This window comes from Haemaphysalis longicornis, unplaced genomic scaffold (assembly GCF_048455015.1).
Source record: "Haemaphysalis longicornis isolate Haplotype H1 unplaced genomic scaffold, Haemaphysalis longicornis Haplotype H1 scaffold_5, whole genome shotgun sequence".
NCBI classification, from domain to species: domain Eukaryota; kingdom Metazoa; phylum Arthropoda; class Arachnida; order Ixodida; family Ixodidae; genus Haemaphysalis; species Haemaphysalis longicornis.
This window is the reverse complement of record NW_027526385.1, coordinates 189,658,439-189,670,251: the sequence shown is the minus strand read 5'-3', so window position 1 is coordinate 189,670,251 and position 11,813 is coordinate 189,658,439. Positions and strand designations below refer to the sequence as shown.

Sequence of the window (11,813 nt, the reverse complement as noted above, 5' to 3'; positions counted from 1 at the left end):
ACCGAAATTTCGCCGTACTGGCCCGACGATCTTGTCCTCGACGACGGGGTCTTGCTTCGCAGAGGACAGCTGCGACGACTGCGGTTGGTCGTCGTCCGACTCCGAGTCGCCCGTAATAACAAACGTCTTTTGCTTCCGCTTGCCTGTCAAACGACATAGCGCTGCAAGGTGGCCTTTCTTCCACACTGGAAACATTTCGCATTCTTGAACGTTCAGATCGCTTCGGAATGCTCCTGGCTACAGCACCGGTCGCATGCCGCCCCTAAATTGCCAGCTTGTGTAGTTCCGGCTGGACCTTCGCGTCCGGAGCCTTTATAAGCTTTTCGTGTTGTCCCGCTGCTTCCGCCGCGAGCAAAATGTTCTACACTTCCTGCAAAGTCAACTTCCGTAGAGCAAGCAAGGCACTTTGGGTTCGACACTTCGAATTCCGCAAACTATTCTGTACCGTAGTGTGCGGCCAAACATTTCTTCGAAGTTGCATCTGCCGGCCAAGCTTCGAAGTTCAAAAATGAATCTTTGCGCACATTCTTCCCCCTTTTGAATTCTACTGAAAAACGTGAAGCTCTCCGCTACCTCGATCGGCTTCGGTGCGAAAAATTCTCCTAAGAACTTCCCCGTTTCCGTGTGGGATAACTGATGAACTTACGCAGCGCACAACGCCCACTTAACCCATCGATCGTTTTCGGTCCGAGTGCCGAGACGAGAAGCGATCTTTTCTTAGCATCATCTACGATGTCGTTTGCTTCAAAGTACGATTCAATGCGGATAACATACGAAGTCGACTTACCGGTTGCGTCGTCGAACCGTGGCATTTGGCCCGACATTCTCGCCGGTTCGTGGTTGCCTCCGTAATCTTCAAAAGGCTCGTTTGATACTCATCGCCGTTGCTATCCTGCCTGGACCGGTGGGGACTGAGGCTGGCCGGATGATAACAACACAGTACGCAGATCACCGTGACAGTAAACGCTTTATTTTGTGAGCCTCGCATTTTTATAGCGGGGGCTCATGAAAAGGAAAAACTACGTGATGTACCGACGTCACGATAACAAGCTTCCAGGTTGGCGACGTCTGGCTACAGCAGTATCAATGTTCTACAGCTACTTGGATAATATTCCTGTTTCATTTCATCAGTGGTGAGACCTTATGGACGTTCTACACGTAGCGGCAGCACTAGCTCCAGGGTCTCATAATCCCGTTATTGTTGCTTGAGAAACTGCGCCACTACGCAGTACATCGCTCTGCGTGATAGGCTAGCATTGAAGAAAGATCAAGTACTCATGTCATTGCGTGCACTGCTAAGCCTTCAGATCACTAATCACCCCACAAAGCGTCCCATGATATACACTGTGGTTACAACCACTTGGAGACTTCCCATGATGCGGACGTTTCCCGACAATTTAATACCCGAAGTTTGCCGCCAGCAGTACACACTAAACTTTTTTACACCCTTTTTGGCCGAAAAGGGTGTAAAAACCTTGTCCCATGGCTAACACCTTTAAAAGGTGTTTTCGCAAAAAAGGGTGTACGGACGAAAAAAGGGTGTAAGAACAAAAAAAGGGTGTTGAGCTCAAAAAAGGGTGTTGAGGATGCTCAACACCTAGGGTGTTGAGCATCCTCACACCGTATTTTAAGGGGATGGCATGCGCAGTACCACGGTGTTGCGCATGTCATCACCATAGCCTTGGAGGCTTGCGACCTATCACCATGGTGTCCTAATGCAATTCATGGCGACAGGTGTATGTCTGGAGGCTCTGTAAGTAAATGAAATGCAACAATTTATGACTAATGGCACAATTTTAAGTTATATATACAGTGATCCCTCGTGGCATCAAACTCGGATATCTTGAAATATCGGTTAACTTGACATGACACACAAAAAAAACGTAGTAGTCTGAACCAAAAAAGAAGAAATAATAGAACTTCACAATTTCATGCACGTGACGATCACAACATTGGTGCACTAGAGGGACCACTGAAAACCGTTATCAGTGTGCTCACTACACATTAGCATTCAAGTGATACAACTAGACAGAACTGGACCCCCACTACAATTGCAATCATGTTTTCTGGTGGTATCTTCCAAAAACAATATCCCATGTGATGTGCACCCGTGGAGAACTTGTATTCGTATTTGTCGTCACAACTTTTTTAAAAGGCAGACAACCACATTTATAAGTTCTATTGACCATAAATTGCACAATTTCTTTTGTGTGAAAAATCTTGAGACTCAAGCCGAATGAAACCACGTTTTACGAACAAACTTTTACAATCGACAGTAAATGTTGCAACACAAACAAAGAATGTTTGCAAAATTCTGAGCATGAATCCTGAGACTAAAACTAATTCACAACCATAAACTATGATTGAGGTGTCTATTAATAAACATTTTGGCAACTTCCCTTAAAACTTTACAGCCAAGCACATACCAAATATCAAGATACAAGCAATTATGAACGTCCTTCCCTCCGAATGCAATGAGGTGGACACAACAGTCTGAACTATAAAGAACATTTATCTTTGACCCATCCTATAGCCGGTATTCATTGAAAAGTTTAGCTGTCAATTTCTTCGTTTGGCAACACTGAAATAGCCACGAACATGGCTGATCGCGCGGCTCGTGCCACTGCGGCCGCACACCAAAGAAAAATATAACACCGACGTGCGTCGCCTGCTCCGTTTCAACCGATTCTCAACAGTGGTGTCATCAAAGTTGTTATTAAAAGCACTCGCGTTGGAGTCAAGGCATTACTTTGCATTCGGCGGGCTAGAGCTTGGAATGTCCAAACCATATCATGCGCTTAGCACGGACAAGTACCGCCAGAATCCAAGCACACCCTTTAGGGTGCTTGAATTCTTTCGCCGCAGGAGCACCCTTTTCTGCCCAAAATATCATAGGTAGGAGCTTATCCTGCAAAAGCACCCACCTAAAGGGGTACAAAAAGGGTGCATCATCCTCGGTTCACAAATGGCGCTGCAGGTGTGCAGCCACATATGGCACAGTATGACACACAATTACGGTATGAAACATTCGTGCTTTCCAAGCTCCGTTCTATGAGACATTCCATTAAAGCTCAATGTCAGCTGATAATTTACTTGAACTTTTTGACCCACCGAATTTTGAAACATCCATTTATAAAGTCTAATATTACAGCCAAATCGCAGTACAGAAGTTGTATCATTAGAGGATGTTGATTATTCGAAACGGTGTTAAAAATTCAATTTTATGTTCATTTTGCTAAACTGCAGCGCACATCCTTCGAGCTTCACTGCACAGCATAAACATGTTATGCAGTGAAAGCAAGTAGGCGTGCAACAGATCAACTGCACAAAAGTTCTTCGAACCTTAAAACCCTTGGCTTCTCAGCATTGCATCAAACTTCCAATCACGGTAGCTACTCGCAATGTTTAGTGCCTTATTCTTGAGCTGAGCAGAAAAGCTCAATATTAAGGCAGACCAAATACAATATGTATACTTCCCTACGTACTGTGGCTTTATTCTACCCATAAAAGTTGGGTCCCCACTGCCACTTATTTTATTTTACATTATTCTTTTTGCTTCATGAAAAATGACCCCACATAGCAATACCAAGAACTGTAAACATCACAGAACAATGCATATCAGTTCCCTGGTTGAAATGTGATGACATTGTTGTTATAGCAGTATTTTATCATGAGTCTAGCTTGTGCATGGTGCCTTGCATTATGTCCCTGCTGGTGGATGTAGGGTCATTTTTCGATGTTGCAAATGAAAAGCCAACAGCCAGTGCCCATTAGTTTCGTCTAGTATTACGAGGTGCGTCATGGGAACCATCAAACCCGTCTATAGCCCTTTTTAGACTTGACTAGAAGTAAAATCAGCAATATTATCGATAAAACGTTTAGCATCTTTTTTATTAGCAGCTTTAGTTTTGCTACTTTCCATATGTAGATTGTTTCTGCTTTTCTTAATGACATTTTTGTTTTGCTGAGAAGGTGCATAACCAATGAAAGCTTTTCTGTAAACCTTTGGTAGCTATGCAATTGTTAGAAAATATTTTACTAAATAAGGCAGCTTAAACTTAGAATACTTGCATTTCGAAACATTACAATAAATTTGAATTGATCATACATTTCTGGCTGTTTTTACACCAAGCTGCACATGGGATATTAAGGGCACCGCGAGGTGGGCTCTAGATTAGATTTGGCAACTTTGAGATATTTATGGTGGACTTAAACCTCCACACATGGGCATTTTCACTTTCTGCCTCCACCAGAAAAATGGCCACCAATTTAGAGAGCTATTCTTACTAGTATTTGATGTACATTTTAAAATAATCTCAAGTATTATAGCCACAAAATTATTCTCTACAACAGCACCCAGCGGGTGCTGTTAGAGAGATTGTGCACTACGCCAGACAATGTTCTACACTGTCGAGAGCTTTGACATTTACAAAGCAAGCTATACTGGTAACATGTTTCATACCATAATTAATGCGTGTTCAAAGCTCACGTGTGAAGTACAGATACTGGTGCTTCAGCAAGAACCGAGGATGAGCACCCTTCCTGGTTCTGAAAAAAAAATAAACATGGGAAAATGCTTTAAGCAGGATTAAGAAACAGGGTTGAAAGAAAGTGAGCAAGCAATTCTTTAAAAATATGCAAAGCAATGCAAACAAATATTTATTTCAACTTCATGTCTACAAAAGACAATCTCATTAAGGCTGGTAATGGGGTCTTGGGTAAAAAAACACCAGAGAGCACTTATATAAATGCTACAGGGAACCTTCGAGCCAAAAATTGCTTGAGCACTTAAACTAATCACTGTTCAACAAATTCATGAAAATTGAATGGATGAAAAACCAGCGGTAAACACAGGACACAGTTAAAAGAGAACAACGGGACAAGCTTATCCTGTCGTTCTCTTCCGTACCCTGTGTTTTCCGCTGGTTTTTCATCCATTCAAACGTACCAACTAGCACAGTCCGACGCCTTGGTATCATAAAAAGACAAATTGTCACTCCTTACAGACAGTTGGAAAAAAAGAAAGTATAAAGCAGGTGACAAATTTAAAATGACAGCAGATTGGTTCACTTTTAATTTTAAGTGATAATATAAAAAATAATGGCATGAATGAAAGTGAGCAGCAACCAAAGGACCATGATGCTAGGCCGACATTCCACTTTGAAGCCAAATATCCGCTTTCAACGCTACATAGGCCAAACATGCAATGAGGCAACCCTTTAGGCCCACAAAAACATACCATAATCTTTAAAAAAGCTACAATTTAGTTGAGAAAAACTGACCACAACCTATTTGAATTGACAACTAGATACAGTTGTCACGCCCAAGCAAGCCGGCGAAAGATGAACAGATATCTAGCTGTCCTACCCCCTATTTGTGCCCTAGCCTCTGATCCGCTGCAGCAAACAAAAAAATTATTTATATGTAGAACTACAGTCTACGCTCGTTACAGCGGATCCGGCAACAACGGACTTTCGGTACAACAGACCATTTCTGTTGGTTTGTCTGGTACCCATGCATTTTAAATGGAGTCCGCTCCGCTCACAACGGACCCGGCTAGAGCAGACTATCGGCTACAACAGACTAAATTTTAGGCGAAAATTGTTTCGACTGAACGTTTATAGCGGACTTCCGCGGGGCCGGCGCCCGGTGTGCTTTTTCGTTTATTTTGGCAAGAAAACTATTATATCTGGCAACATTGCTGGCAGCCGGGTCGTTGGCGCAGCCAAGCCAAGCCAGTGGCTTTTTTTTTGTGCGACCAGCGGCTTGAGCGGCAGGGTAGCTGATTTCACTGTCGGATAAATTAAGCGTAATTAACGCTGTTGAACACGAGGAAAAACAGGCTGACATCGCCAGAAGTACAAGCCTGTCTAAGCACAGTGTCCGCTGTACCGTCAAGAACAAGGCCGCTGCCGATAAACGTGACTCCGGTGAGATTGAAAACAGGACAATCGAATACTCGAAGTGGTGCACTCGGAGGCGAGTCTGCCCTCGTCAGTTTTTTTATGTAATAAAAAACTCGGGTTCAGTGAAGTTCGGCTTTTATTATTCCCACGCATGCATCGTTCCCGTTCCGTTCGGTGAAAAAGGTAAGAAATGCCTCAAGTAGGGGTTGTTCCCCATCCATTGTGTGCAATCTGCCGGTAACCGTGCGCAGTCCAACTGGTCTAACTTTCGATTTTACAGCTGACCGTCATCAGATTATTTCATTACATCTGTTTCAATGACCAGAATAAAATCGCTAAAAATGTGGAATCTGCCTTGAGGGAACGTCAGGCAGCGATCCGATTTGTTTGACGAACGGTTTCGGGAAAACCTACCTCCTCGTGAGGGGATTTAAAAGAGCCTAGGTAATGCTGATGGGCACGACTGATGTTTTATAGCTGGTTTATAATTGCGCCTAGTTATATTCTTGCGGTATTTGCTCAGATCTTCTTGCGTCTTTACACGCTTGACCACATGTGCTAGGCCTTTTCGAAGTGCCGGTGCTAAGTTTTGGAAACGGTGTTTACGCGATTCTTTGCCCTCGCGCGAACACTGTGCAGAGGTGCTGCAGGCGTGTAGAAAGAACAAAGTGTATGTACTATGCATGCAATATCGGTCCAAGTAGCCACTTTTAAAAGAATTCAATAACACCACAACGATGTCAAAAAAGGCAATGCAAGCTGAAATGCCTTGGCGGATCATCACCTAGCTACTGACCACGTCATCGATTGGCATTCCGCAAGCATAATAGCATCAGAGAAGCGCCTGTCGACATGACTACTTTTAGAATCAGTGCATATTCAACCAACTAAAAACACGATTAACCGGTCGCGGGGTAATCTCCCCGAGACATACATGCGCACTCTGCGCCACCGAACCTATAAATAATCGCGACCTTTCACCCCCCCTTTCATTGTGATCAAGGGACCAGTAGGGCCCCCAAAACGTCTTTATTTATTTGTTTTTGACCAGGCGAGTGCCTGCTTGTATTTCATCAACACCGAACTAACCCGCCTGAATCACCACTTTATAGACATTGAGCAATTCTTTGAATTGGTTTATTGTAGAGAGCTGTCTTGTTTATTTCCTTATTTTTTGGCATTTCCGGTCTCGTTTGAAATTGGGAGACCAGATAGCTTTTACTACGGGTTATGCACTGGTGACAACAAATATTTGATTTCACTTTAAAGAATTTTCAGTTCTGTTTTATTGCTCACCAGCCAATGACCTGAAATATCAGACGCTCTTAAAATATATGCTGCCATTTCTTTCCTGCACTGTAGTACAACAAATCATGACTTTTATCATAATTTCTTCACAAATTGAAATATTTAGAAAGTATTCAGCTGAATGATAATGTTATTTCAGAAGCATGCACAATCAACAAGGCCTCAATGACTCTCACCACGTGGTTCACTTGTTTCTGTCACAAATAACCTGATTGCAGCCACAATCCACCCAAGACGGAGGTAACATACCCTCTGGGATGATGAATATTTAAAATGCCTTACGAGTAAGTGCTCAGCACATGAAATTGTGGTATTAAAACAGAAGACCCCTCTGTGGCATCCTTCACTTGGGGCAGCGCTTGATCACAAACTTCGAGAAGCTGGAAAATGCTCCATGCGCCGCTCCACCCAGCAGAAACAATGCAGGACGCAAGTTGGTAGGTGGACCGTTGGCATCCTGCGATTGTGAAGATTTTTATTTAGTAGATGCTCTTGTTTTTGTACCACTGTTCATTTCTCCTTTAACAAGCAGCTGAACTCCTGCAGGTTCTACGAATCATTCAAGCTTAATAAAACGCAGCAATACAGAACAATTGGCAGAGTTACCTCAATTTTTCTTGTCTAGGAATGAAAACAATGTAGGTAATCGATACGCAACTACAATCAAACCTTTCAATTTTTACCTACTTCACTCCTAACAAGCACACATACACGTTAGACATGTGAGCAAGCCGCTAAATTTATGCCCACAAACTTAATCAGGCATCAGAAATCGGCAGGGAACGTGTCACCTTTAAATGGCACTTTTTTCGTTCAGAACACGTAAATGGGCGAGAAAGACCCATAACTATGATTTGGTACCCTCATCTGGTATGGTTTTCAGGCAATGCTTACATCTCACTTCAGTACCTTCAGGTGGCGGAGATCTTTGAAAACTCATTGCGGGCAAGTGGGTTGTGTTCAAGCTCTCGTATCTTGCCAGCATATGCTGGATTCCAGCATTCCCAAATCAACGTGACGACTCGAATGTGGTGGATGCAAGAAAGAATATGCACACGCCAAGGGCGTAGCCGGGAAGGGGGGGGGGAGAGGGGGGGGCAGTGCCCCCCCCCCTATAATGTTTTATGCCAAGGCTGGGGTGCGGTTTAAGCAGCCTGAAAAACCGCCTGAAGTCACCTGCAGGCACGGAACCTGCAGTTTTAAGGACATTCATGCTCATATAAAGCTGGAAACAAGGGCTATGTCAACGTCTGATCCCTGCGCCCGCTCAGAATGGTGTTGTACCTGTCAATATATACAGCCCGGCTGCATTTCGCGCCGGATACACCGACAAGCGCCGGGAGCCTGCCGCGAGCCGATCGAAACAGCCCCACTGTTTCCCTGGCGGAACAGCACGTCCGGGGAATGGCAGAACAGCAGGAAAAGCCTCATATAGGCTTACATGTGGACGGGAGCGTGTCATTCCTTGTCTTTACACTGGTACAAAGTATAATCACATGACAGAGCATGTCGCTGTATTTTGTTCAGTCAACTATCAATCCTTGATATGTTTATTTTTCTACCGACATCGCATTTCATTGACTATTGCATATCCATAATTTTTGCTCCATAAAAAGCATTGCTCTGCCCATCTTGTATTTCCTCCACATCAACAAAACTACACAATTCTCCTTATTGCGGAGCTTTGTTTTTTTGGCACTATTCCACTGTTTCCTTGACCCCCCGCTTGGTTAGGATCAGCATTCTGTATTTGCTTAACCAGAATTTTACTGAAGCCATGTCTGTTTTGATTTAACAGATAGATATATAATGAAATTTAAGAAACGTGCAACAAGCTCAACATTCAACAGCAGTGCAATAAGGTGTTCCGCTTAGCGCAAGTTTACTACTCACGTTACTAGCACAAAAAATAACAAAAGGCGATTACTTAAGGACGAAGACGCACGTTTGCTAGCTTCACCGCCATAATATACGAATTCATCGCATGTACAGTCCACTGCGATTCGAAGGTTGTCGCGGGAAAGCTACTCTTTCAAACGAAGCAGAAAGAACACCAGCTTTAGCAAATATTCCATGCAAGTTCCGTTATCGTCGGCGTAGATAAAGGGCAACCAAGTCCAAGTCTGTGCTTGATAACAACGAATGTACAGCTTGAAACCCAAAGGGTGGTAAGTCAGTCGTGCGGGCCATTGTTGTATCATGGAACAGCCAACAAGAGAGCGAAGATAGCGAAATTTCGATTTTCATGGTTCCGAAACGAAACCGTGGGCTGGTGGCCCGCTTGGCCGCTCGATGCTGGCGCGATAACCTTCAAATCGTGCTCGACTTTACTTCATAGCTGACAAGAAAAAGTCCCTTTTCTAAAGGAAAATCTTTTATAAAACATGAGAATCTTGATAGTAAACAACCAGTGTTGGCCTCCACTTCCGCCCGACAAACTTCGGGGACCGCGCGCCACTCACGAGCGCACTCATGATCACGCTCACGAGCGCGGGTCCACCTAACCACCTGCTCTGCGGACGAATGAATCGCCCGTGGTCTGCCCATAGACCAGCGAACGGGAATTTAGGTGATCATCATTATCATCACCATCTAAGCTCCTTAAGGTGGGCTTTACGGTTAGTGTTGAGCATACACAAATCGCATGTTAAAGTCAGTTATTTCAAGCTTCGTTTGCAAAACAACGCGCAAGATGCCTTGCCTGCATATTTCCCCGTCCCATATTCGACCACGCCCCCCCCCCCTCCCCGAAAAAAATTCCTGGCTACGCGCCTGGCACACGCCCCATCAGGAGTACGTTCAGCATGCACGTCGGTTGTTTAAAAAAAGGGTGTAATGTACTGCTCAGAAGACTCAATGCTTGCACGCATCTTGGAGCAGCAACGGCCTTGACAGATGTGTTTGAGTGGTTTTCCTCTCTCATAACATCCACAGTGCTTTCAGGAAAAGCCCCAGGCCTTTCAATTAGCATGTTCCAGTTAAGAATAATGCAGTTGATACTTTACACTTTCAAATCTTTTTCTTTGTGGAAGGATGTTTCTTTATTGGCGGTACAGCACTAGCGTGCGTAAATCGCAGCCTTCGGAACCCCAATCAGGCCTCTTTAAATGGTACGGGCAGTTACATAACTATTTGAAAAAGTGGACTGCAAGGACTGTCAATTCACATGATAAACATAAAAAAATAGCCGAAAACAGAACTGGTAAGGCTTTATCGAAGACTAAACTACGAAGGTAATAACATTTTTGTGTACCTAAGAAATATGGCTTCACCGTAAACATAACTAACACCAGGAAATTCGTATACATGGTGATTAACTGCTACGCCCACATTAAGATTTTGGGTGAAACTTTTAGTTTTCCGAAATTAACAACAAAGGTTGCCATTTAGTGGCTACATGTTAGGTTATGCATGAAACACCAATAATTGTTGTTACGGGGGCGAGAACTTGTACATTCAAGTGACCGAACATTATTCAAGTATGGTAGCCCACTGTGCTACCAAAACTGTGTTTGAAAACTTACGTTCTGGCGGCCAAACACTGTTGACAATGCTTGTGGCTCTTGTCCGGTTGAATGGAGGGACGTGATGTGCTCAGACCGTCCAGAGGTCTAAAACAGGATGACACATATTACCACACAGGCAAGAATGGAAATTATTGGGTGCACGAATGTTACAATTCGGGCAACACAACATTCAGCCAAAATCAATGCCCGCGTACAGCGGCACCGTACACATGGTGAGGTGGCTCGCCGCAAACGCAACGAAGCTTGCGAGGCGCGCACATTCGCTCGCAAACGATTCTCCCTCGCCATTCCCAACACGGCACAAATGACAGCGGTGATTAACGAAGCCGTAAACGCTGCGCAGCACAGTTTAGAACAGTAGCCGCCCGTATTCTGATAAACTACGCGTAAGACGTTGTTCGCAGTGGTGAACTCTCAAGCTGTTCAATATAGTGCTGCTGAATAGGAAACGTTACTGAGTTACTGAGCGCCAGTGCGTTCAGCGCTCAATGCAAGCACCCCAATGTTCTTTCGCACATCGCCTTTCTAGAGACGAGCCCTCTAGGTTCAACCTAGCCAGTTCAGTTAAACAATTCACACACGCGGGCTCCTGTTAACGAATCCTTAAAGCGGCGTTGACAGCTACAAACAACATCCAGTGACCAGAAAGGCGGCAAATGTGACGAGACGGCTTACCTGCCAGGACGTTTAAAGACGAAGACGAGCGAGCGACGTTCAGGGGCAAGCGCTAAACTAAATTAGCCGTCTTCAGGTGCAAAGTTGTTCTCAAATATTTCTTCGCGAAGTCGAACACGACAGCCACAACCGAAAACGACGAGGGACCCAATTAACCCTGATAACTGCGCTTGTTTAACGGCACGACGGTACACCACAGATCACAATCGACGCCAGACGGGTCACACGGGACGATTCGAGGAGGTGACTGGCTGCGCCGCCGCACGCCGTACTCAGGGTGTCGGCCATTGGCAGCGAGTTGCGTAAACAAATTAAAACGACAACAATAAATAATTGCCTATTTTACTGAATATAACAGTAACTTATTAATTTTTGTGTGTAATATAATAAAGAAGCT

General features: G+C 44.3%; 1 long non-coding RNA gene across 1 annotated transcript; it reads right to left on the bottom strand.

The window, feature by feature from the left end:
* Positions 1–7,571: 7,571 nt before the first annotated feature.
* Positions 7,572–11,590, bottom strand: LOC144139560 (uncharacterized). Its single transcript, XR_013316271.1, has 3 exons — positions 11,417–11,590; positions 10,739–10,825; positions 7,572–7,671 (listed from the first exon to the last, which is right to left on the bottom strand). It is a non-coding gene; the product is annotated as an uncharacterized LOC144139560 (long non-coding RNA).
* Positions 11,591–11,813: the final 223 nt, after the last annotated feature.